We start from the raw sequence: 22,518 nt of genomic DNA on the forward strand, positions 1-22,518 counted from the left end.
CTCCCCATTTCAGTAGCATTTTCTATCAATAGGGATTTCAGGATTAATGCACTAAGCCAAGACCCTAAACCACCAGAATTTGTAAGGTCACCAAACAAATTGTTTTAAAAATAAAGAAGTGCTAAATGCTTTTAATTCCATTCCATATTTCATTCTGTTACCTCAGGTATGACATTTGGTGTATTTTTCTTCCTGTTATTTTGAACCTTCAGTTCAGGAAGACTGTGCAGTTTTATTGATATAAGCAGATGCTGTTCAATGTTTTCTTAATGTAGCAACTTCTGAAAGAGAGTGTTTGTGTGAACAGAAGAGAAGAAATAATAATTTATACCTTTATGGATACATGCTCCTCAATTTTGCAGGAAACATTAGAAAAGGTTTAACCTATAATTCTGGAAGAGTAAATCTTAAAACCAAGACTTAAGGAAAGCAGTGTGTTCTGCCACAATTCTGCTGGCATGGGCCATAACTGAGATGAGAGCCTGGGACTTCTTGGTTTAAGCTTTGCAACAAGAGAAAGAGAGGCAGGGGTGGGAGTGGGGGCTGGGAAGAGATGGGGAAAGGGAGAGAATATGAGTGAATGAACATGTATGAGAGAATCATTTGAGTTAACTACACGTCTGGCCTGATTCAAGCCCCAGCTTGCCAAAGCAGTCAGCCAAGGCTAGGTGTTTCAGAGAGAGGTATCAGGATGAATGAACCCACAAGCAAGATCTTGATTCAGATTCCAATTTAAAATTACATTTCCAGACATAAGAGGAGTGTGGCCTCCTGGTTGATTCTCCCTGCTGTTGTCATGACCAGTTATTCTGGTTCTCATACGTGCTCAATTGGTTGGTCACATTTGGTTTAAGAACACAAATTCACTAGATGTTTATATCCTTAGAATAGTTGTGGGAAATCCAGGGCAGCGTTACACCAGATGGGAAGTTGCCTTATAGTCATTCTTTCTACAGCAATGCATTGCTTCCCCCCAGAGTAAGTCTATTTATGCTCTTCAGTCTCCCTTACAATTCTTTTTTTGCCCTTCTCTCATATATGCAAAAGGCTTCCAAATTGTGAAGATTTCTTTACTTAGGATGGTTTATCCCCAGGAAAAGTCATGAGAATATGGGAGACTTAGCCAGACTCTGACTACTTTTCCCATCTAGGGTATGTTCCAGACACCATCATTATACTTAAAGCCACAGGAGGAGCATTCTTATGCATGTGGCACTGCAGCTTTAGTTACTTAGTAACACTTGACAAAATATCTTTTCAAATGCTTAGTTTTCTTGCAACACTTTTCAGGTGCTTTCATGCCCTCAGATTTGATTATTCGGCCCACAGAGTATCTGTTCCTTAGACCTATCTGGGACCTTTGCTTTCAATCTCTTGTGTCTAAGGGAAAATCAGTAAGTCTTGGGCTGCAAGGAATGATTTCCTTTATCAAAAATTATCCTGCAGAAAATTGGAACAGGCTATCAACATCCCTCTCCTTATTGTATCTTGAGGTCCAAACTAGTCCACAGAGAATAAAACTTTTTAAAAGATCAAGCTATAAGTGCAAGCAAGAAGTACTTGAAAGAGATGTAGAGAGGAGCGGAAGGTGGTGGTTTCATTTGAGCAAATTATCATGTACCATTTTGGTTAAGGCACATGTGCTTCCTTTTCCTCTGGTGTGTTCATATTGGTGAGTTTTTCTCAGAGGGCAAGTGTTAGTCTAGGCAAATGACTTCTTGGATGACCTTTTCAAGTAGCAGGAAGACCTGACTGCTCAATTTACATGTGAAGATGATAGCAATGAGAAGGTAGTCCAGAACTGAGACTAGTTAAAAATAAAATTGTGAAGATGAGTTTTGAGGTCAAACCCAACTTCTCTGTTTTTGTAGCTCTCTTCCTAAACTTTCTTGGATCCGCTTCATCACAGCACGCTTTTGTTACAAATAGGAAGCTGCCCTATGGTATTTTGTCCACATGCTAAAGTAATTAGAATTAAGTATTGGAAGAGCTATTGCATCTCATGTCCATTGCACCCTCTTCTCTGACTTCTGTGTACTTTGGAAGAACACCCTCTGCTCTTGCAAGTCTCTCTCACACAGTGTGCAGGGCAGGGCCCAAGAGTCTTTTCTCTCATAGGTGAAAGAAAACTGAGGGTCTACAAAGAAGCTCTCTTTTTTATCCAGGCTGCTGAGAGAGCTTTATGAACCTCATGGGTAAAATTTTAAAATTTAAGGCAGTGGTGAAACCTTAATGCTGATCAAAAACCAAAGCAAAGCAAAACAAAAATCTACCTTATTTATTAATAACTTTCCTGAACCGAGATGGAGTGATTCTTTATGAAAAGCCATAGATTGTGAAAATTAGTTTGGTGGGTGGAATTCAGCATTTTTTAAGTGAAAGAATAGAATAAAGGAGAACATCAAAGTATACAATAGATGATACAGGTAGATTTTCAAAGGGGCTTTTTAAAATGTGTGTGTCTGTGTGTCTTTGTAAGGCAAACATTTTCTCCCTGATCACAAGCAGAAATAGTTAAAAAAAAAAAGTGGCATTTCCTACTCCAGGGGACTGTCCCAACCCAGGGATTGAACCCACATCTCTTGCATCTCCTGCACTGCAGGCAGATTCTTTACTGCTAAACCACCAGGGAAGCATTAGAAAGAAAACAGAACCATTGAGATAGGAACCTGGCTTGAGAGTGGACTGACAACTAGAGGCCTGAAAGAAGCCGATTTGGAAGGTAGGGTTGTGATGGAGAAAGGTGGATGCTTGGGCAGATACCAGAAATAGGGTGATCCTTTGCAGTTCACACAAGCACCACTCCATACCACACCCACATTCACGGTTTTTCTATGCCTAACATCACTCTTCTAAATGCCTGAAAACTCCCCAATTGCTGCCCTTGACATAACTGCCGTAGACTCTACTGTTTGTCTGAAGGAGTCTTCTTGGAAAATAGCAGTCCCGATGAATGTCCTCATGAAGAAGATCAAGAACACCCCGACACTTTTGATTCTTTCCTGGGCTGGTGTAATCAGTTAATGAAGGGGTGATCAATCCAGCTATTCTTTAACATAGCATCCTATTTTAGTGTCCCCACTTTGAAATATTTAAATGAATAACTTCATAGATAGACAAATCCCCCTTTTTAAGTTAGATAATAAGCAATTATAATCCAAACATGAGAAAACCAAAAGTTTAGTGTTCTTAATCACCTATATCACTTGTTCTACAAACACTGTCAATGGTCTCTCCTAAAGAAGAGTCCAGTCAAAACACATCCGCTGCATAATTCTCTCTAAATTGTGCAAGATGTGTGCTTGTGTGGCTCCTTCACCCCATGTTTGATCTCAGACGGTACCTTAGAAAGGCTGCAGTCCAGGCAGCTGAGCTAAAGCCACAAGCATCTCTTCTAAGTCTCCTCATCTGGGTATGCTTGACATTTTTTCAGCTTTCTTGCCAACATGAAAACCTCACAGAGTGTGAGAATAAGGTTAAGAGTTCTGGGGAGAGGGGAACTGAAAAGCACGCAGCTGTGGAGACAGCCCTGGTATGGTATCAGTGGGGGTAGGCGGCTGCAGCGGCTCGCTGGGTCTTGTCAGCTGCATGGGCTGCTCAAACCCTCCCCAACACCCTTCCTCTTCCTATGGGGTAAGAGACCACTTTTTCTCTTTCTTTGAAATTCTCTCTTGCCATTGCTTCTCTGATCCCCTACCTAGGATGCTTTCCTGTAATTTACCTGCACTAAGGTGGCTGTTCAGGGCACCTCAGCTGGGAGACCTCCGCCGGTGACCTTTGCTTCTTTTATTACCATCTGGAAGTTTAATTTCCGCAACTATTTGCCTTAATTTTGATCGACCTTGTGACATATTGTTGGCACTTCAGTCCCAGGGGCACAAAGAGGGCTGGCTGCTGGAGTGCCTCTATCGTTCTGTTTCTTAATCTAGGTGGTGATTTCAGGGGTGTGTTCACTTTGTGATAGTTCACTGAGCTGAACACTTGGCAATTTCTGCATTTCCTGTACATATATTTCAGTAAAAGGGTTTTAATATTCCTCTCTTGTCCACTAGACTATATCCTGAGGACAGTAGTCTCCATTTATTCCCTAACTTCCAGCAAATGCTTGACACTGAAAGAGTTATCAAGAGGCCTTGATTTAAATGTTAGTGACCCTTGTTATGGAGGCAACAAGGTCCAGTAGAATAACACTAGTCTAGAAATATGGAGACTCGAATTCCAGTCTTGGGCCTATCATCATTTACCTAAACTAATTTCGGCAAGTATTTGGCCTCTCTGGATGTCAGCTTGTACAACAATAAAATAGACCCCACTGTACCTGCCTTCCTGACTTTACAAGGATTCCTTCTAGGGATTAGATGAGATCATGGTATAAAATTATATAAAAGTGGAAAATGTCAGACAAATATGGGGTTGGTTTTCTCAGGAGCCTCCTGCCTACATCCGTGTCTCCTGATCTAAACTAGATTGCAGGCACCCAGGGATGGGACTTTGTACCTGTCTTTGTGCATAGCCATTTTATACTATGGAGGATCATTTTAAAGGAATGTCCACTCTTCCCCCAGCCTGGCTCCCCAAGTCACCTCAGAGAGCCGTATAAGTGGGCTCAGGGAGGGGCATATTCTGAGCATTCGGGACATCTTTCAGTGAACTGCCAGAATTTGAGCATCACAAGAACTGCTTCCATGGAAATGTGCTCTGCCACGTAGCAGACCCCTTCCTGTGTCTGGATGTTAGAAAGAACTGGGAACACACATCCAAAATGGCCTCTCCCAGAATGCTATGGGTGCAGGCTTTCAGATCCACAGTCGATAGACATCAGTGTGAGACCCACTTTTAGCCATGCTGCAGTTCAGTCTCACAATCTAAGGCCAAGCCTGATCATCCCCACCTTCTATGCTATCCATCCCCTCCCCTTCAGGCACACCCTCCTCAGGTTTATCCTTCACGCTCTTCACTTCCGTACCCACTTCACCCTCCTCCTCCTCCTGACTTCACAACTTGAAGGCTGCTACTCAGCCTTCTTGCCTCCCCACCTCAGCCTCTCCAAACCTTCCCACTCTTTGCTAAGGATCCTGATACAGCCTTTTCACATAATTTATGAAATTGTTGTTCATTTGCTCAGTTGTGTCCAACTCTTTGCATCCCCATGGACTGCAGCATGCCAGGCTTCCCAGTTCTTCACTATCTCCCAGAGTTTGCTCAAACTCATCTCCATTGAGTCAATGATACCATCCAACCATCTCATCTTCTGTCGTCCCCTTCTGCTCATGCCTTCAATTTTTCACAGCATTGAGATCTTTTTCCAGTGAGTCAGCTCTTTGCATCAAGTGGCCAAAGTATTGGAGCTTCAGCATCAGTCCTTCCAATGAACATTCAGGGTTGATTTCCTTTAGGGTGGACTGGTTTGATCTCCTTTCTGTCCAAAGGACTCTCAAAAGTCTTCTCCAACATCACAGTTTGAAATCATAAATTCTTCAGCACTCAGCCTTCTTTATGGTTCAACTCTCACGTCCATACGTAATTACTAGAAAAACCATAGCTTTGACTATACAAACCTTTGTCGGCAAAGTGATGTCTCTGCTCTTTAATACGCTGTGTAGGTTTCTCATAGCTTTCCTTCCAAGGAGCAAGCATCTTTTAATTTCCAGGAGGGCTGTAGACACTGTCTCCAGTGATTTTGGAACCCAAGAAAATAGTCTGTCACTGTTTTTGCTTTTTCCCATCTATTTGCCATGAAGTGATGGAACTAGATGCCATGATCTTAGTTTTTTGAATGTTGACTTTTATGAGGAGCCCCACTCTAAGCAGAAACCACCGTTTGAGCTGCACAGTCCTGTATGTATATCCCTACATAACTTTGTCCAGTCAGTTTCATTGCCAGTTTGTCTTCTGATCAGAGCTGTATCTTCTACCAGTGTCAGATAGACAGTGGGGGCAACCTACAAATAAGTGTTGTGAGAATAAAACCATCAGGGTGTTGAAAGAATTCTTATGCTAACCTGACTCTGAAAACAGAATGAATGAGGTAATTACATTTTAGAGTCACTGTGCATTTGCCTGTTGAATCATTCTCTGAAGTCTTTCTGATTACAACATCAACTATGCATTCATTTTCCATCTGTATAGGAAACCATGATACATGGTAATGTGAGTGATGCCTGTTTTTAACTCATTTAGAGATGCTGGAATATACGTTTTGGCATGCTCCAGCAATAACTGACTGAGAGGTGCTCATTTGTAGACAAGCCTGCTATGGAGCCATGAGCAGGTCCTAACAGTTCCAGCTGTTAGGATCAGCCATTGCCAGAGATATGTGAAACACAAATAAATAATTTTCTCAAAAGGTTTGCAATAATGCCCTATTCCAATGTAACCCTGAAAATTTTTGATTAAAATAATTGTATTGTCATCCCTGAATGTGTAGTCCTTACTTTAAGGTCTTCATCAAGCGAAACCACGGAAAGTCCTTTGATTCTTAGAAATAACGGCTGTTTCTACAGAGGGAACTGGTGGTTTCCAGGACCATGTCCAGGGGTAAGTTGTAAACCACAGGGTGGAAGCTCTACACTATGAGCTGGGTAAGGTGCCAATTTCACTGAACATGAACATGAGCACATAAGAGCAAGTGCAGGTCACTACCTCTCTGAGTTGCCTCTATTTTCATCTCTGGGAAAGGAGGAACTAAACGTACTTCTTAAGGTGGAATCAAACACTGGGCAGCATACACATATGTTTCAGGACTCTGCTGCTCCCAGGGGGCTAAGGGGGGCAGGGTAGGGGGTACCCCAGTGAAGAGAATGGGGATGAGCTTGCCTGCTCTGATTCTCCCAGGAGTGAGTGGGATGCAGCTTTGCATCTACGTTCATAAAGGGAATTATAGGGGAGAAATATTAGCCTCAGAAGAAGAGGGCAGAGTTACACCCCTCCCCAGTTCATGGCTCCCAGCCATCACCATTCTGGGCAAGGCCTTCTCTCCATTTGTTAGGCTTTGTTTTATTTATTTAATACATTTCCTTTTCATATCTGACTTCTATTTGCCCCCACCTCAGATACTAATATGTACTTGGATGTATATTAATACATTTGAAATTTCATGATGCTATATCATCTTTGTACACATTTTAAGTATGTAGGAAAGTATATAAATATATATGATACATGACAGTGAACTATGGAGTTCATTCTTTTTCTTCTTTTTTTACTCAGTTCTATGCTTTTAAGACTTGCCCACGTGCTTGATGAACAGTATTCCCTATTCATCTAGTCATTTCCCAGTGATGGATACAGAGATAGACCATACAGCCTAATGGTTAGGAGTCACATGTGGGAGCCAGACTACCTGGCATCATTCTGATTTACCAACGGTGTGAACTTCAACCATTTACTCCACCACCCCATACCTGTGTTCTCATTTCTAAAACAGAAATAGTAAGAGTGTCTATTTCATGTAGAGTACTGAGAACATGCAAAGGACAGAGCCCAGTAAACATCCAGCAAGCATTAGCCATCACCATCATCAATTCCCACACCCAGTGGTGCATAGAACACCCTCATATGCATCCCTAAATGAACCTGTACCTGAGTTTCTCTGGGGAGTCTACACCTCCCAAGAGAGAGGGATGGCTGGGTCACAGGGTGTAGGCACTCTTAATTTCACCAAGTACTGCCAAATTGCTCTCCAGAATGACTGGGCCAGTCTACATTCCCACCATCAGTCCCTGAGGGTTCTGGGAAAAGTTTTCTCAGCCAGTGAGAGCACAGATTTTAACAAGTCTCCTCTCTAGTTGCACTGACATCATCTGTCTGGGAGACTTCTGTCCAAGTTGGGTAGAGAAACAGCTCTAAGACATGTGGCTAATTTAGAAGTCTCTGCTGTTCTGCTCTCCAGAGCCCTAAACTCTGTGGTAATTATCAAACAGTAGGCTCAAGCCTTGGAGGTGGGTGGGTATCAGAATCATTGTGGAAGGGTGCAGTTCAGAGTGCTTCACCAGGAGATTCTGACTCACGTACCCTAGGAGAACACGCAGCACTCACCCCCTCACCCCAAGTAAGAGTCCCTGCCTGTGGGAGCCACTGTGCTGATGGACGGACGTCAGCACAGGACAAAAGGTGGGGAACCCCTGGGGGAAAGGCAGGCCTGCGATGACCCAGGGCCCTGGAGTTTTGGGAGGCTGAAGGTTGCTGATGCAACCTAATGGAGTGGGAAGATCCCTTGTCCAGAAAATTCTCCTACTGTCAGACATATCTCTATAGCCTGGATAATACCAGAAATGTCACTACTCCATTCATTCTTTAAATTAAGTCCATATTTTCTCTTGATGACTATTCTCTATCAACACGTTACCTGGGCTCTGTTGCCTACAGCCCAATAACTGCTTGTACCCAAAGTGTAAGCATCTAAGGCGGAAGTCACTGAGGAACTTAGAGATTTGGTAACAAAGTATGATCAGTGTTTGATAGATTTGGTAGATATGTGTCCAAGCTCCTCTCTCAGGGACTGTGAGTACAGCTCCAGAGGAGATTCTGAGGCCCATGGAAGGGTGTCATTTAAATCCATCCTTGTGCACACATCATCATAAAGATAATAAACCCTATATTTAATAACTGCCAGTCTGAAAGCTGATATTGGGAGTAGGGTTTGGGCACAGGAGGAAAAGGCAGAGACTAGATTGCAAAGGTTGGGATGAGGAAAACCACAAGCACCAAAAGAGGCTGGGGCTTGAGAACTGTGTCCAGATGCCAGAGAAGGAGGTTCTGTGCCAGTTTCCCCTCATCCATGATTTCTCCCTTACAGCATATGCCATCCCCATCCCACTCCTACATCGGGAAAATGGGTTTGAAGCCAGACCCCATGGCATGTAGGAGAGGGAAGGTATCTTATATTTTGTCTCCCCAGTTTGGTGCCAAATTGTTATTGATGAGTGTCTTTGTCTCTTCCCTCTGGAACCAGGCCCTGTGGATCCCGCTTCCATGGCTCTAAATGAGGCTCCTCAGTCCCCTTGCAAAGGTTCACCCTGCCCCAGAAGAGACAGGCCCAAAGGGGAAATTTAAGCCAATCTTTCATAGTCAGCTGAATCCTGGCCTAAACAACTGTGGCCTTTAGTCTATCCTTGACTTTGACCGCCCCCCACCCTACAATTCTGAAAATTGGGTCTCTCAGCCTTGATTCAAAAATATTTATGAAGGCCCTCCTGTGAATGAGGCACTCTGGTCTTTACTGGAGATGCAGTTATGATAAGTTACTTGACCTTGTCTCATGGAGATTACAGGTTAGGGTCCAGTAAGAAGAAAGTTGTAGTAAACTGTGATGAACACTGGGATGGGGAAAGGGAAGCATGTAGGAGGATAGCTAATCCAAACCTGGGGAGGAGGAATGGGGCAGGAAAGACTTCCAAGAGGAAGTGATAGCTAAGTCCTGATGCAAAGTGCAAGTAGAAGTGAACCCAGCAAAGAAGATGACTGTGAATATGGGTGGGTCAGAGATTTTGGAGAAAGGAACAGCAAGTTCAAGGGCCTAGAGATTAAAGAAAGCAGGACAGGTTCAAGGGTTTAAACATAATTCTATATGGCTAAAGCCACAGAGGATCACGGCAGAAGGGCAAGAGATGTGACTCAAATAGTAGGGAAGAGGTTGGAGGCTTAAGAGGGAGAGGATATATATGTAATTAGGGCTGAATGTATATAATTATGACTGATTTGCATTGATGTACGGTAGAGACCACCACAAGACTGTAAAGAAATTATCCCCCCACCCCCCAAAAAAGGTGACAAGGCAACTTTCTCAAATTCACTAAAAATGAACATGTGGAAGAAGGAAGACAGATTGTGTCTTGCCTCCTCCAGCAGAGGAGGAGACAGTAGGCAGAATCCAGTTCAGTGCAGACAGCAGAGCGCTGGCTTTGGAAATTTGCTGGTTTAGTGAGTAAAACAGGTTTACCTGCTGGCTGCATCTCTTAGGCAAATCACTTCTCCTCTCTAGGCCTCATTTTCCACATCTATAAAATGGAACTAATGAAACTTGTCTTCAGGGTAGCTATAAAAATTAAAGATGATGTGTCAAGTTACTTTTTTGTAAAGAAAAAAGTAACCTGGCATACAGTAAGTACTCAATAAATAATAGCTGCTAAAAAAAAAAAGTAAAGAGGAGCCAGATTATCATGGGCCTTACAAGCAGAAAGATCATACACATTTATTGTCCAAGTTGAAGACCCAACTCTTATAAACTGGGACCGTTCTGACAAATTCACATCATCACTTTATTTATAAATTAAGACATTTAGCTCTAATTGAACCCAGGTCTGTGTTTTCCTATACTGAGCCCCACCTGCTTGAAATCTGTCCTGTACAGAGGGTCTAACTTGTCCTTGCTGAACTTCTCCTAGGAGAAAACCTGCTTTTCTGCATATTATATTTCTGCATATATATATATATATATATATATGGCTTCACATACTGATCTCATTTCTGCATAACCCATATATATGCCCAATCCCACAGTTATAACCTCCTGATCCTCCTTCTGCTAGACCAATTGACCTCCTTCCCAGAGGCCAAGATTGTTCTCCTATATGTCCCCTTTAAATGTGGGTGGAAATACTTTTACATTCTGCGCCTCTTCTTAATCTTATCCCAGGCAGTTTAACCAGGGGCTTCCAGAAGATATGATATCTACAATCTTGAAAAAGATACTTACTCTTGTCATATGTTTCCTAATAAAATAAACCTACTTTTCACACTAAGATTGCTTCACTTTTTACTAACACCTGAATATACACTGGGGCTGCCACAATGGCTCAGCGGATAAAGAATCCCCCTGCAATTCAGGAGACACAGGAGACGTGGGTTCAATCCCTGGGTCAGGAAGATCTCGTGGAGTAGGAAATGGCAACCCATCTAGTACTCTTGCCTGAAAAATCCCATGGACAGAGGAGCCTGGAAGGCAACAGTCTAAAGGGTCACAAAGAGTCGGACACGACAGTGATTTTGAGCCTACAAATATACACTGAGTCAGTATCAGAAGGCTAGAGTTCACATCCAGGCCACCCACTTACTAGCTCAATGAAGTTAGGCAATCTGCTTGACTTCTATGAGATACATTCTCCCATTTGCAAAATAAAACAGTGCCAGTTTCATGAAGTTGTTAGGAAAGAACATGGGTGATAGAACCTAGCTCAGTGTCTTGATTTGTGATTTGTGGAAGAGGCTTAATAGAGCTTTCTTTCTTTTTTAAAAGAACTTGAACTTGGCAGCAGCCATGAACAAGTACCACAGAATGAAACAGCCTTAAAAGATCAATTGCATTTCCTAGGTTCGGAGGTACAATAGCAATTATTTATATTCTTCAAACTCAACCATGCTTATTCTAACCCTGTTCTCCACAGTTGCAGGTGGGAACCTCACCTTTGTATTCCCCTGTGATTACCGACTGTGGATGCTTCCATTAAGTGGGGCTGTGGTAAGTACATAGAGCATCTGTTCTTTTATTTTTTTTCTTCCAGTTTCATTGAGATATAATTATTATACAGCACTGTATGAATTTAAGGTGTACAGCATAATGATCTGACTTACATGCCTCATGAAATGATTACCACAGTTAGTCTGCGTGCCTGCATGCTCAGTCACCAGTAATGTCCAACTCTTTGTGACCCCATGGGATGTAGCTTGCCAGGTTCCTCTGGGAAGTGGGTTGCCATTCCTATTCCAGGGAATCTTCCCAACTCAGGAAACAAAGCTGTGCTTCTTGTGTCTGTCTCCTGCATTGGCAGGTGGATTCTTCACCCCTGCGCCATCTGGAAAGCAGTGAATGTCAGTCATCTCATATAAATTTGTGATAAGAATTTAGGATTTACTCCCTTTCATATATAACACACAGCAGTTTTAATTATATTTATCACATTATACATCACATGCGTCCCTAGTACTTATTTATCTTATAATCGAAAGTGTACCTTTGACTGCCTTCGTTCAGTTCCCCCGCAATAACCTCCACCTTCGATAACCACTAATCTGATATCTTTTTCTGTAAGGTTGCTTGTATTTTAATGGAGTATCATTGACCTAGACACTAAATCAAGTCTTAACTACGTCTAGTTGCATCTATCACCATAAAAGGATACCACATGATTATTGACTATATTCCTCACGCTGTACGCTTCATACTCATGACTCACTTGCTTTTGCAACTGAAGTTTCTATCTCTTAATCTCCCTCGCCTATTTCTCTCTTCCTCTCACCTCTCCCCTCTGGCAGCCTCCTGTTTGTTCTCTGTATCTATGACTATCTCTGTTTTGTTATGTTTATTCTTTTTTTTTTTTAGATTCCATATATAAGTGACAAAATACAGCATTTGTCTTTTTCTGTTTGATTTATTTCACCAAACATAATATCTTCTAGGTGCATCCATGTTGTTGCAAATGGGAAGATTTTGTTCTTTATTATTGGATAAGTAGTATTCCATTGTATGTATGTATATATGTGTGTGTGTATGTATATATAAATATATATATGTGTGTGTGTGTGTATATATACACCCCACATAAATATGTATGCAGTATATATATACCATATGTGTATACATACCACACAAATCTGTATGTGTATATATACATGTATAAACACACACATATACCACACACATCTTATCCATTCATCTACTGATGGGCACTTAGGTTGCTTCTGTGTTTTGGCTATTGTCAATAATGCTGCGGTGAACATAAGGGTGCATATACCTTTTTGAATTACTATTTTTGTTTTCTTCAGATAAATATTCAGGTTAAAATTGCAGACTCTTATGGTAGCTCTATTTTAAAATATTTTAGAAATCTCCATACTGTTTTCCCTGTTGGATATATCAATTTACATTCCCACCAACAGTGCACAAGTGTTCCCTTCTCTCCACATCCTTGACAACATGCTATTTCTTGTCTTTTGGATGATAGACATTCTGATAGGTGCGAGGCAGTATCTCATTGTGGTTTTGCCTTGCGTTTCCCTGATGATCTATGATGTGATATTGAGTATCTTTTCACGTTCTTATTAGCCATCTGTGTGTCATCTTTAGAGAAACGTCTTCTCATGTCCTCTGCTCATTTTTTAATTGGGTTGTTTGTTTTTGTGATGTTGCATTATATGAATTCTTTGTATATTTTGGATATTAACCCCTTCCCAGCTATGTTGTCTGCAAATATCTTCACATATTCAGTAGTCAGACTTTTCTTTTTGTTGATAGCTTACTTTCCTGTGCAAAATTTTTTGTATATTAATTTATTTATTTTAATTGGAGGTTAATTACTTTACTATATTGTATTGGTTTTGCCATACATTGACATGAATCCACCACAGGTATACACATGTTCCCCATCCTGAACCCCCCTCCCTCCTCCCTCCCCGTACCATCCCTCTGGGTCATCCCAGTGCACCAGCCCCAAGCATCCAGTATCATGCATTGAACCTGGACTGGTGATTTGTTTCATATATGATATTATACATGTTTCAATGCCATTCTCCCAAATCATCCCACCCTCTCCCTCTCCCACAGAGTCCAAAAGACTGTTCTATACATCTGTGTCTCTTGCTGTCTCGCATACAGGGTTATCACTACCATCTTTCTAAATTCCATATATATGCATTGGTACACTGTATTGGTGTTTTTCTTTCCGGCTTACTTCACTCTGTATAATCAGCTCCAGTTTCATCCACCTCATTAGAACTGATTCAAATGTATTCTTTTTAATGGCTGAGTAATACTCCATTGTGTATATGTACCACAGCTTTTTATGCATTCATCTGCTGATGGATATCTAGACTGCTTCCATGTCCTATCTATTATAAGCAGTGCTGCAATGAACATTGGGGTATACGTGTCTCTTTCAGTTCTGGTTTCCTTGGTGTGTATGCCCAGCAGGGGGATTGCTGGGTCATAAGGCAGTTCTATCTCCAGTTTTTTAAGGAATCTCCACACTGTTCTCCATAGTGGCTGTACTAGTCTGCATTCCCACCAACAGTGTAATAAGGCTTCCTTTTCTCCACACCCTCTCCAGCGTTTATTGCTTGTAGACTTTTGGATAGCAACCATTCTGACTGGTGTGAAATGGTACCTCATTGTGGTTTTGATTTGCATTTCTCTGATAATGAGTGATGTTGAGCATCTTTCAGTGTGTTTGTTAGCCATCCGTATGTCTTCTTTGGAGAAATGTCTGTTTAGTTCTTTAGCCCATTTTTTGATTGGGTCGTTTATTTTTCTGGAGTTGAGCTGCATAAGTTGCTTATATATTTTTGAGATTAGTTGTTTGTCAGTTGCTTCGTTTGCTATTATTTTCTCCCATTCTGAAGGCTATCTTTTCATCTTGCTTATAGTTTCCTTTGTTGTGCAGAAGCTTTTAAGTTTAATTAGGTCCCATTTGTTTATTTTTGCTTTTATTTCCAATATTATGGGAGGTGGGTCATAGAGGATCCTGCTGTGATGTATGTTGGAGAGTGTTTTGCCTATGTGATCCTCTAGGAGTTTTCTAGTTTCTGGTCTTACATTTAGATCTTTAATCCATTTTGAGTTTATTTTTGTGTACGGTGTTAGAAAGTGTTCTAGTTTCATTCTTTTACAAGTGGTTGACCAGTTTTCACAGCACCACTTGTTAAAGAGATTGTCTTTAATCCATTGTATATTCTTGCCTCCTTTGTCAAAGATAAGGTGTCCATAGGTGCATGGATTTATCTCTGGGTTTTCTATTTTCTCCATTGATCTATATTTCTGTCTTTGTGCCAGTACCATACTGTCTTGATTACTGTGGCTTTGTAGTAGAGCCTGAAGTCAGGCAGGTTGATTCCTCCAGTTCCATTCTTCTTTCTCAAGATTGCTTTGGCTATTCAAGGTTTTTTGTATTTCTATACAAATTGTGAAATTATTTGTTCTAGCTCTGTGAAAACTTTTTAGTTTGATGTATTTGTTTATTTTTGCTTTTAATTCCCTTGCCCAAGGAGATATATCAAAAAATTTTTTAACTAAGGTTGATACCAAAGAGCATACTGCCTATGTTTTCTTCCAGAAGTTTTATTTGGCGGGGGCGGGGGGGGGGGGTGTCCTGTGCCCTGCAGTGTGCAAGATCTTAGTTCCTCAACCAGGGATCAAACTCGTGCCCCCTGTAGTGGAAGCAAGAGGTCTTAACCACTCAACCTCCAGGGAAGTCCTCTTCTGGAAGTTTTATGATTTCCAGTTCCTCTGAGTCTTTAACCAATTTGAATTTGTATGTATCTATGGTGTGAGAAAGTAGTTTAGTTTGATTCTTATGCATGAAGTTGTCCAAGATTTCAAACATCATTTATTAAAAAGTCTGTCTCTTTTCCATTATATGTTTTTGCCTCTTTTGTCATAGATTAATTGCTCATATAAGTGTGGGTTCATTTCTGGACAGTCTGTTCTGTTTCATTGACTTGTGTGTCTGCTTCTGTGCCAGTACCATACTGTTTTGACTACTGTAGCATCATGGAATAATTTGAAATAAGGGAATATAGTACCCTCAGCTTTGTTCTTGTTCCTCAAGACTGTTGTAGCTATTCAGGGTTTCTGTGTTTCCATAAAAATTTTAGAATTATTTGTTCTACTTCTGTGAAAAATGCCTTCGGTATTTTGATAGAGATTGCATTGGATCTGGGATTGCTTTCAATTGTATGGTCAGTTCAGTTCAGTTCAGTTAAGTTGCTCAGTTGTGTCTGACTTTGCAACCTCATGGACTGCAGCATGCCAGGCCTCCCTGTCCATCACCAGCCCCTGGATACTACTCAAACTCATGTCCATCGCGTTGGTGATGCCATCCAACCATCTCATCTTCTGTCGTCCCCTTCTCCTCTCGCCTTCAATCTTTCCCAGGATCAGGGTCTATTCAAATGAGTCAGGTCTTCGCATCAGGTGGCCAAAGTATTGGAGTTTCAGCTTCAGCATCAGTCCTTCCAATGAATATTCAGGGCTGATTTCCTTTAGGATGGACTGGTTGGATCTCCTTGCAGTCCAACAGACTCTCAAGAGTCTTCTCCAATACAACAGTTCAAAAGCATCAATTCTTCAGCTTTCTTTATAGTTCAACTCTCATGTCCATACATGACTACTGGAAAAACCATAGCCTTGACTAGATGGACCTTTGTGGGCAAAGTAATGTCTCTTCTTTTTAATATGTTATCTAGGTTGGTCATAAATTTTCTTCCAAGGAGCAAGTGTCTTTTAATTTCCTGGCTGCAGTCACCATCTGTAGGAATTTGGAGCCCCCCAAAAATAAAGTCTGTCATTGTTTCCCCATCTATTTGCCATGTAGTGATGGGACCAGATGCCATGATCTTAGCTTTCTGAATATTGAGCTTTAAGCTAACTTATTCACTCTCCTCTTTCACTTTCATCAAGAGGCTTTTTAGCTCCTCTTCACTTTCTGCCATAAGGGTGGTGTCATCTGCATATCTGAGGTTATTGATATTTCTCCTGGCAATCTTGATTCCAGCTTGTGTTTCTTCCAGTCCAGCATTTCTCATGATGTACTCTGCATTTAAGTTAAATAAGCAGGATGACAAAATACAGCCCTGACACTCCTTTTCCTATTTGGAACCAGTCTGTTGTTCCATGTCCAGTTCTAACTGTTGCTTCCTGACCTGCATACAGATTTCTCAAGAGGCAGGTCAGGTGGTCTGGGTATTCCCATCTCTTTCAGAATTTTCCACAGTTTATTGTGATCCACACAGTCAAAGGCTTTGGCATAGTCAATAAAGCAGAAGTAGATGTTATTCTGGAACTCTCTTGCTTTTTCAATGATCCAGTAGATGTTGGCAATTTGATCTCTGGTTCCTCTGCCTTTTCTAAAACCAGCTTGAACATCTGGAAGTTCACGGTTCACGTAATGCTGAAGCCTGGCTTGGAGAATTTTGAGCGTTACTTTACTAGTGTGTGAGATGAGTGCAATTGTGCAGTAGTTTGAGCATTCTTTGGCATTGCCTTTCTTTGAGGTTGGAATGAAAACTGACCTTTTCCAGTTCTGTGGCCACTGCTGAGTTTTCCATATTTGCTGGCATATTGAGTGCAGCACTTTCACAGCATCATCTTTTAGGATTTGAAATAGCTCAACTGGAATTCCATCACCTCCACTAACTGCTCATGGTGATGCTACGTAAGGCCCACTTGACTTTGCATTCCAGTATATCTGGCTCTAAGTGAGTGATCACACCATTGTGATTATCTGGGTCATGAAAATCTTTTTCATACAGTTCTTCTGTGTATTCTTGCTTCCTCTTCTTAATATCTTCTGCTTCTGTTACGTCCATACCATTTCTGTCCTTTATTGAGCCCATTTTTGCATGAAATGTTCCCTTGGTATTTCTAGTTTTCTTGAAGAGATCTCTAGTCTTTCCTGTTCTATTGTTTTCATCTATTTCTTTGCACTGATCTCCGAGGAAAGCTTTCTTATCTCTCCTTGCTATTCTATGCAATTCTGGATTCGGATAGCTATATCTTCCCTTTTCTCCTTTGATTTTCACTTCCCTTCTTTTCACAGCTATTTGTAAGGTCTCCTCAGACAGCCATTTTGCTTTTCTGCATTTCTTTTCTTGGGGATGGTCTCGATCCCTGTCTCTTGTACAATGTTACAAACCTTTATCCATAGTTCATCAGGCACTCTGTCTATCAGATCTAGTCCCTTAAATCTATTTCTCACTTCCACTGTATAATCTTAAGGGATTTGATTTGGGGCATACCTGAATGGTCTACTGGTTTTCCCTACTTTCTTCCATTTCAGTCTGAATTTGGCAATAAGGAGTTCATGATCTGGGCCACAGTCAGCTCCCAGACTTGTTTTTGCTGACTGTATAGAGCTTCTCCATCTTTGGCTGAAAAGAATATAATCAGTCTGATTTTGGTGTTGACCATCTGGTGACGTCTATGTGTAGATTCTTCTATTGTGTTGTTGGGAGAGGGTTTTTACTATGACCAGTGTGTTCTCTTGGCAAAATTTTATTAGCCATAGTTGTATGGTCATTTTAACAATATTAATTCTCTGTTTATGAAGATGATATATATTTCATCTATTTGTGCCATCTTCAAGTTCTTTCATCAGTAACATACAGTTTTCCAAGTATATATCTTTTTCCTCTTTAGTTAGATTTATTCTTAGGTATTTTATTCCTTTTGATACAGTTGTAAATTAGATTGTTTTCTTTATTTCTCTTTTTGATAGTTTCTTGTTAGTATAGAAACACAACAGATTTCTATATATTGCTTTTGATCCTGAAACTTCACTGAATTTATTGATAAATTCTAGAAGTTTTTGGGGGGCATCTTTAGGACTTTCTATGTAAAATATTATGTTATCTGCAGACACTAACAATTTTACTTTTTACTTTCCAATTTGTATTCCTTTTAATGTTTTTTCTTTTATTTATTTATTTATGTTTAAATATAAATTTATTTATTTTAATTGGAGGCTAATTACTTTACAATATTGTATTGGTTTTGCCATACATCAACATGTTTTTTCTTATCTGATTTCTATAGCTAGAACTTTTAATGCTTTGCTGAATAAAATTGGAAAGAGTAGGCATCCTTATTTCTAATCTTAAGGGAATACTTTAAAATTTTCACTGTTAAGTGTAATATTATCTTTGGATTTGTCATATATGGCATTTATTATGTTGAGGTATGTTCTCTTAACCCACTTTGTTAAGAGTTTTTGTCATAAATAGATATTGAATTTTGTCAAAAGCTTTTTCTGTACCTGTTGGGATAATCATATGGTTTTTATTCTTCAGTTTGTTAATGCTGTGTATCACACAATGATTTGTGGATATTGAACTATCCTTGCATCCCCAGGATAAATCCCACTTGATAATGATGTGTGATCTTTTTAATGTTTTGCTAAATTCAGTTTGAAAAATACTTTTTGAGGATTTTTTTTCATCTATATTAGTCAAGAATATTAGGCTGCAATTTTCTTTTTTTGTAATATCTTTGTCTAGTTTTGGTGTTAGGGTAATGTTAGCCCTGTAGAATGAGTTCAGAAACATTCTTTCTTCTGTAATTTTGTGGAATAGTTTGAGAAGGATAGGTGCAGTTATTTTCCTAATAACTCATTTAATTTCATTACTGGTGCAAATACTGGTACAGATTTGGGACCTCCATACAAGGTAGGGCCTGGCAACCAACAGGAACAGGAGCCAGACACACCTACCAGACTTCCCATTTACTTCACCATTTACCTTACTAATCTCCACCTCATTTACTTCTTCTTCTTCTATAGTTTTATCTTATTTCTTCATTTGGAACATATTTTTCTGTCACCTCATTTTATCTAATTTGTTATTTTTATTTGTGTGTATTGGGTAGGTTGGCTACATTTTCCAATCTCAAATAAGTGGCCTTATGTAGAAGGCCTACCATGTGTCCCAGGAGCACACTCTCATATTGCCACCAGAACGATATGCTCTAGGGGTGCTCCCAATCTGGGTTATGGGGGTCTTTCTGTTGTGGCAGACTGACTACTGTGGATGGTCTGTTAGGTGTGTCTGGCTGTTGTTCTTGTTGACTGCCAAGCCTTGCCTTTTATAGAGGCTGCCAGACATTGGTAAGTGGGGCTTGTTCAAGATGTGGCTGACTGTGGATTCCTGGTGGGTCCTGGGGCTAGTGCTGACCTGCTGGTGGCTGGTTGGGGGCCAGGGGTCCCAGATCTAGTGTTAGCATGTTGGTGGGTTAGCTCAGCCCAGTTCTTGATGCCTGGCTATGGGTTCTGGGGTGTCCCAAAGCTGGTGTCAGCCCACTGATGAATGGCGCCAGATTCCAGGGCAGCTGACTGAGGGGCCCAAGGTGTTTTAGATCTTGTGTGTACCACTTGGGAGGTAGAGTTTGAGCTGAAGTCCAGGGTATTCTGAGGCTGGTGTCAGCTGGTTGGTGGGTAAGGTCAGAGCACAGAGGGCTAGAGCTAGTGCTAGGGCTAGTGCTAGCCCACTGGTGGGTGGGACCAGATCTTGGGGTGGCTGGTTGTGAGAGCAAGGGTCTCAGATAAATGTCAGCCTGCTGTTGGATGAGACTAGTTCCTGATATAGTTGGCTCTGTGACCTGGGATGTCTGAAAGCTGGTGTTGACCTACTAGTAGGCAGGGCTCAGGCCCAGATGGTCCCAGGCTGTTGTTAGCCCACTAGTGGGCAGAACTGGGTTCTAGACTTCCTGGCTGCAGTGTCCGGGTTTTTGCAGAGTTGATGATGTTGGCCTACTGGTGGGCAAAGACATGTTCTGGGCCCTCTGGGGGTGGGGGTGGGAGATCCTAGGGTAGCTGTGGTTTCAGGAGGTCCTAAGGCAGCCAGCCTTGGTGAGTGAGGTTGTATCCCCACCCAGGTAGCACTTGGCCTGAGGCATCCCAGTATTGGTGCCACAGGTTGGTGAGCAGGACCGTGTCCCAGGCTAATAAGCTAGAAAGATTTCAAACTGCCACTTGCCAGTGTTAGCTTCCTCATGGTAGAATGAACTGCCAAATTTGGCTGCCACCAGTGCTTATATTCCCATGGTGAGGTCCAGTTGCCTCTTGCCTCCTCTTTGGAAGGCTCTCCAAGATCAGAGGTAGGTCTTACTCAGGCTCCTTTCAAATTGCAGTCTGCCCTGGATCTCAGAGCATGCAAAATTTTTGTGTGTCCTTGAAGAGTGGAATGACTACTTCCTGTATTTTTTTGGCTCTCTTCAAAGTAAGCCCCACTTGACTTCAAAGCCAAATGTTCTGGGGGCTCATCTTCCTGTGCAGAACACTCAGACTGGGAAGCCTATGTGGAGCCCAGACCCTTTGCTCTTTGGAGAGAATCTCTGCAATTGTAATTATTCCCCTATTTGTGGGTCACCCAGAAGGGGTATTGGTCTTGACTGTACCACATCTCCACCTTCCTACTTGTCTCATTGTGGTTCCTTCTTTATATCTTTATTCATAGAATGTCTTTTCTGCTAGTCTTCAGGTCTTTTTCATCAATAGTTGCTCTGAAAATAGTTGTAAATTTGGTGTGCCCATGGGAGAAGGTGAGCTCAGGGTCTTTGTACTGCACCATCTCAGTCACTTCCAAGCATCTATTCTTGATTCATGCTCAAAGTCCATTCACCAAAGATGAGCCCTAGAATGTTGGCCTCCCAGGGAGTGGTAGATACACAGAGGTCAAAAGTACATTGCAGGTAGCCTGATCCTCTTCACATCCACTGCACTGACATAGGTGCATTTAGCTCTTCCTCTAACCAACATATTATCCTGAACCACCAGGCTTACATGGCCCTTCAGCAAATCCAGCCCCTGAGTGTAGGGCCCAGGATCATAGCCTAGCTTCCACTTTGCTTTGGATTGTGCTTGCCATAGCACCACCACATCATGGCTGATCATCACTGTTTCATTATTATCTTGGAAGTGCTATATCTGCTAAAGGGAACTTTTATTTCCAAAGAAACTTGACCTCTCTAACATACCTCAAGATTGAATGCAAGAGAAGGGGATGACAGAGGATGAGATGGTTGGATGACATCACCGACTCAATGGACATGAGTTTGATATGATTTGGACATGAGTTGGTAATGAACAGGGAAGCCTGGCATGCTGTAGTCCGTGGGGTTGCAGAGTTGGACACGACTGAGCAACTAAACTCAACTGAGAAAACAATCCGTAATACTAGACCTTGCTTCCTCTCCCCTGGAGCCTGATAGCCTTGGACCTTCAGTTCACAAGGTGCTGCTCCACGCCCTGAGTCAATCTTGTCTTTGGATAGCTTTGTGGTGGTGAGCAATATGGTTTATAATGAACCCTAACTACACATGTGATCTGGCTTTCTGATGGTCTTCTTCTTCCCTTGAGATTCCCAGGATTAAACTGGAAGAAATTGTTTTGAAGAAGAGTTAATAAAAAGAGAATCAAACTGACAAAAGAGTGTTAACTTTGAATGGTGCCAACAAATCACTTATACAAGTCATTCTACACCCTCTAAAGTTCTACCCTTTGTCTGCCAATCCAGGGGCCAAATGGACCATGCTGAATAAAGGAAACAGCAATTACCCCAGGACACCTTCCTCACAAGGAGCGCACACCAGTCCTTTACATTACCTGATCTTGTCTTGATCTTCCCAGAAAACAGTATAAAAGTAAGGTGCATTTACTGAGAAATAAAATTAGAATCAAATTAGAGATTTCAAGTGGATGAAACGCCTGCTCATATTCCATATTTAGCACTTCATATTTTCACAAATATGAGTCTAGGAACACATAAACTTATATATGTGTTCATTGTGTCTGTGTGCATGCATGCTCAGTCATGTCTGGCTCTCTGCTATCCTGTGGGCTATAGCCTGCCAGGCTCCTTTGTCCATGGGATTTTCCAGGGAAGAATCCTGGAGTGGGTTGCCATTTCCTCCTCATTCATTGTACATAATGCTTTTAGTTGATCTTTTCTAAATTCTGTAATACACTTACTACTTACTCTCAGAGGGCTAAGCCACAGGAGGTAACTAAACTTTTACCTTGTTCTCCAGAAATAAAC

The 22,518-nt window shown here is 41.4% G+C and overlaps 1 long non-coding RNA gene across 1 annotated transcript; it reads left to right on the plus strand.

Moving 5' to 3' along the window:
* Positions 1-3,550: 3,550 nt before the first annotated feature.
* LOC138420220 (uncharacterized) lies at positions 3,551-22,161 on the plus strand. Its single transcript, XR_011249196.1, has 4 exons — positions 3,551-3,633; positions 6,441-6,537; positions 11,385-11,458; positions 21,997-22,161. It is a non-coding gene; the product is annotated as an uncharacterized lncRNA (long non-coding RNA).
* The last annotated feature ends 357 nt before the right edge of the window (positions 22,162-22,518 follow it).

The sequence above is a fragment of the Ovis canadensis genome, chromosome 1 (assembly GCF_042477335.2).
Source record: "Ovis canadensis isolate MfBH-ARS-UI-01 breed Bighorn chromosome 1, ARS-UI_OviCan_v2, whole genome shotgun sequence".
Taxonomy (NCBI): Eukaryota; Metazoa; Chordata; class Mammalia; order Artiodactyla; family Bovidae; genus Ovis; species Ovis canadensis.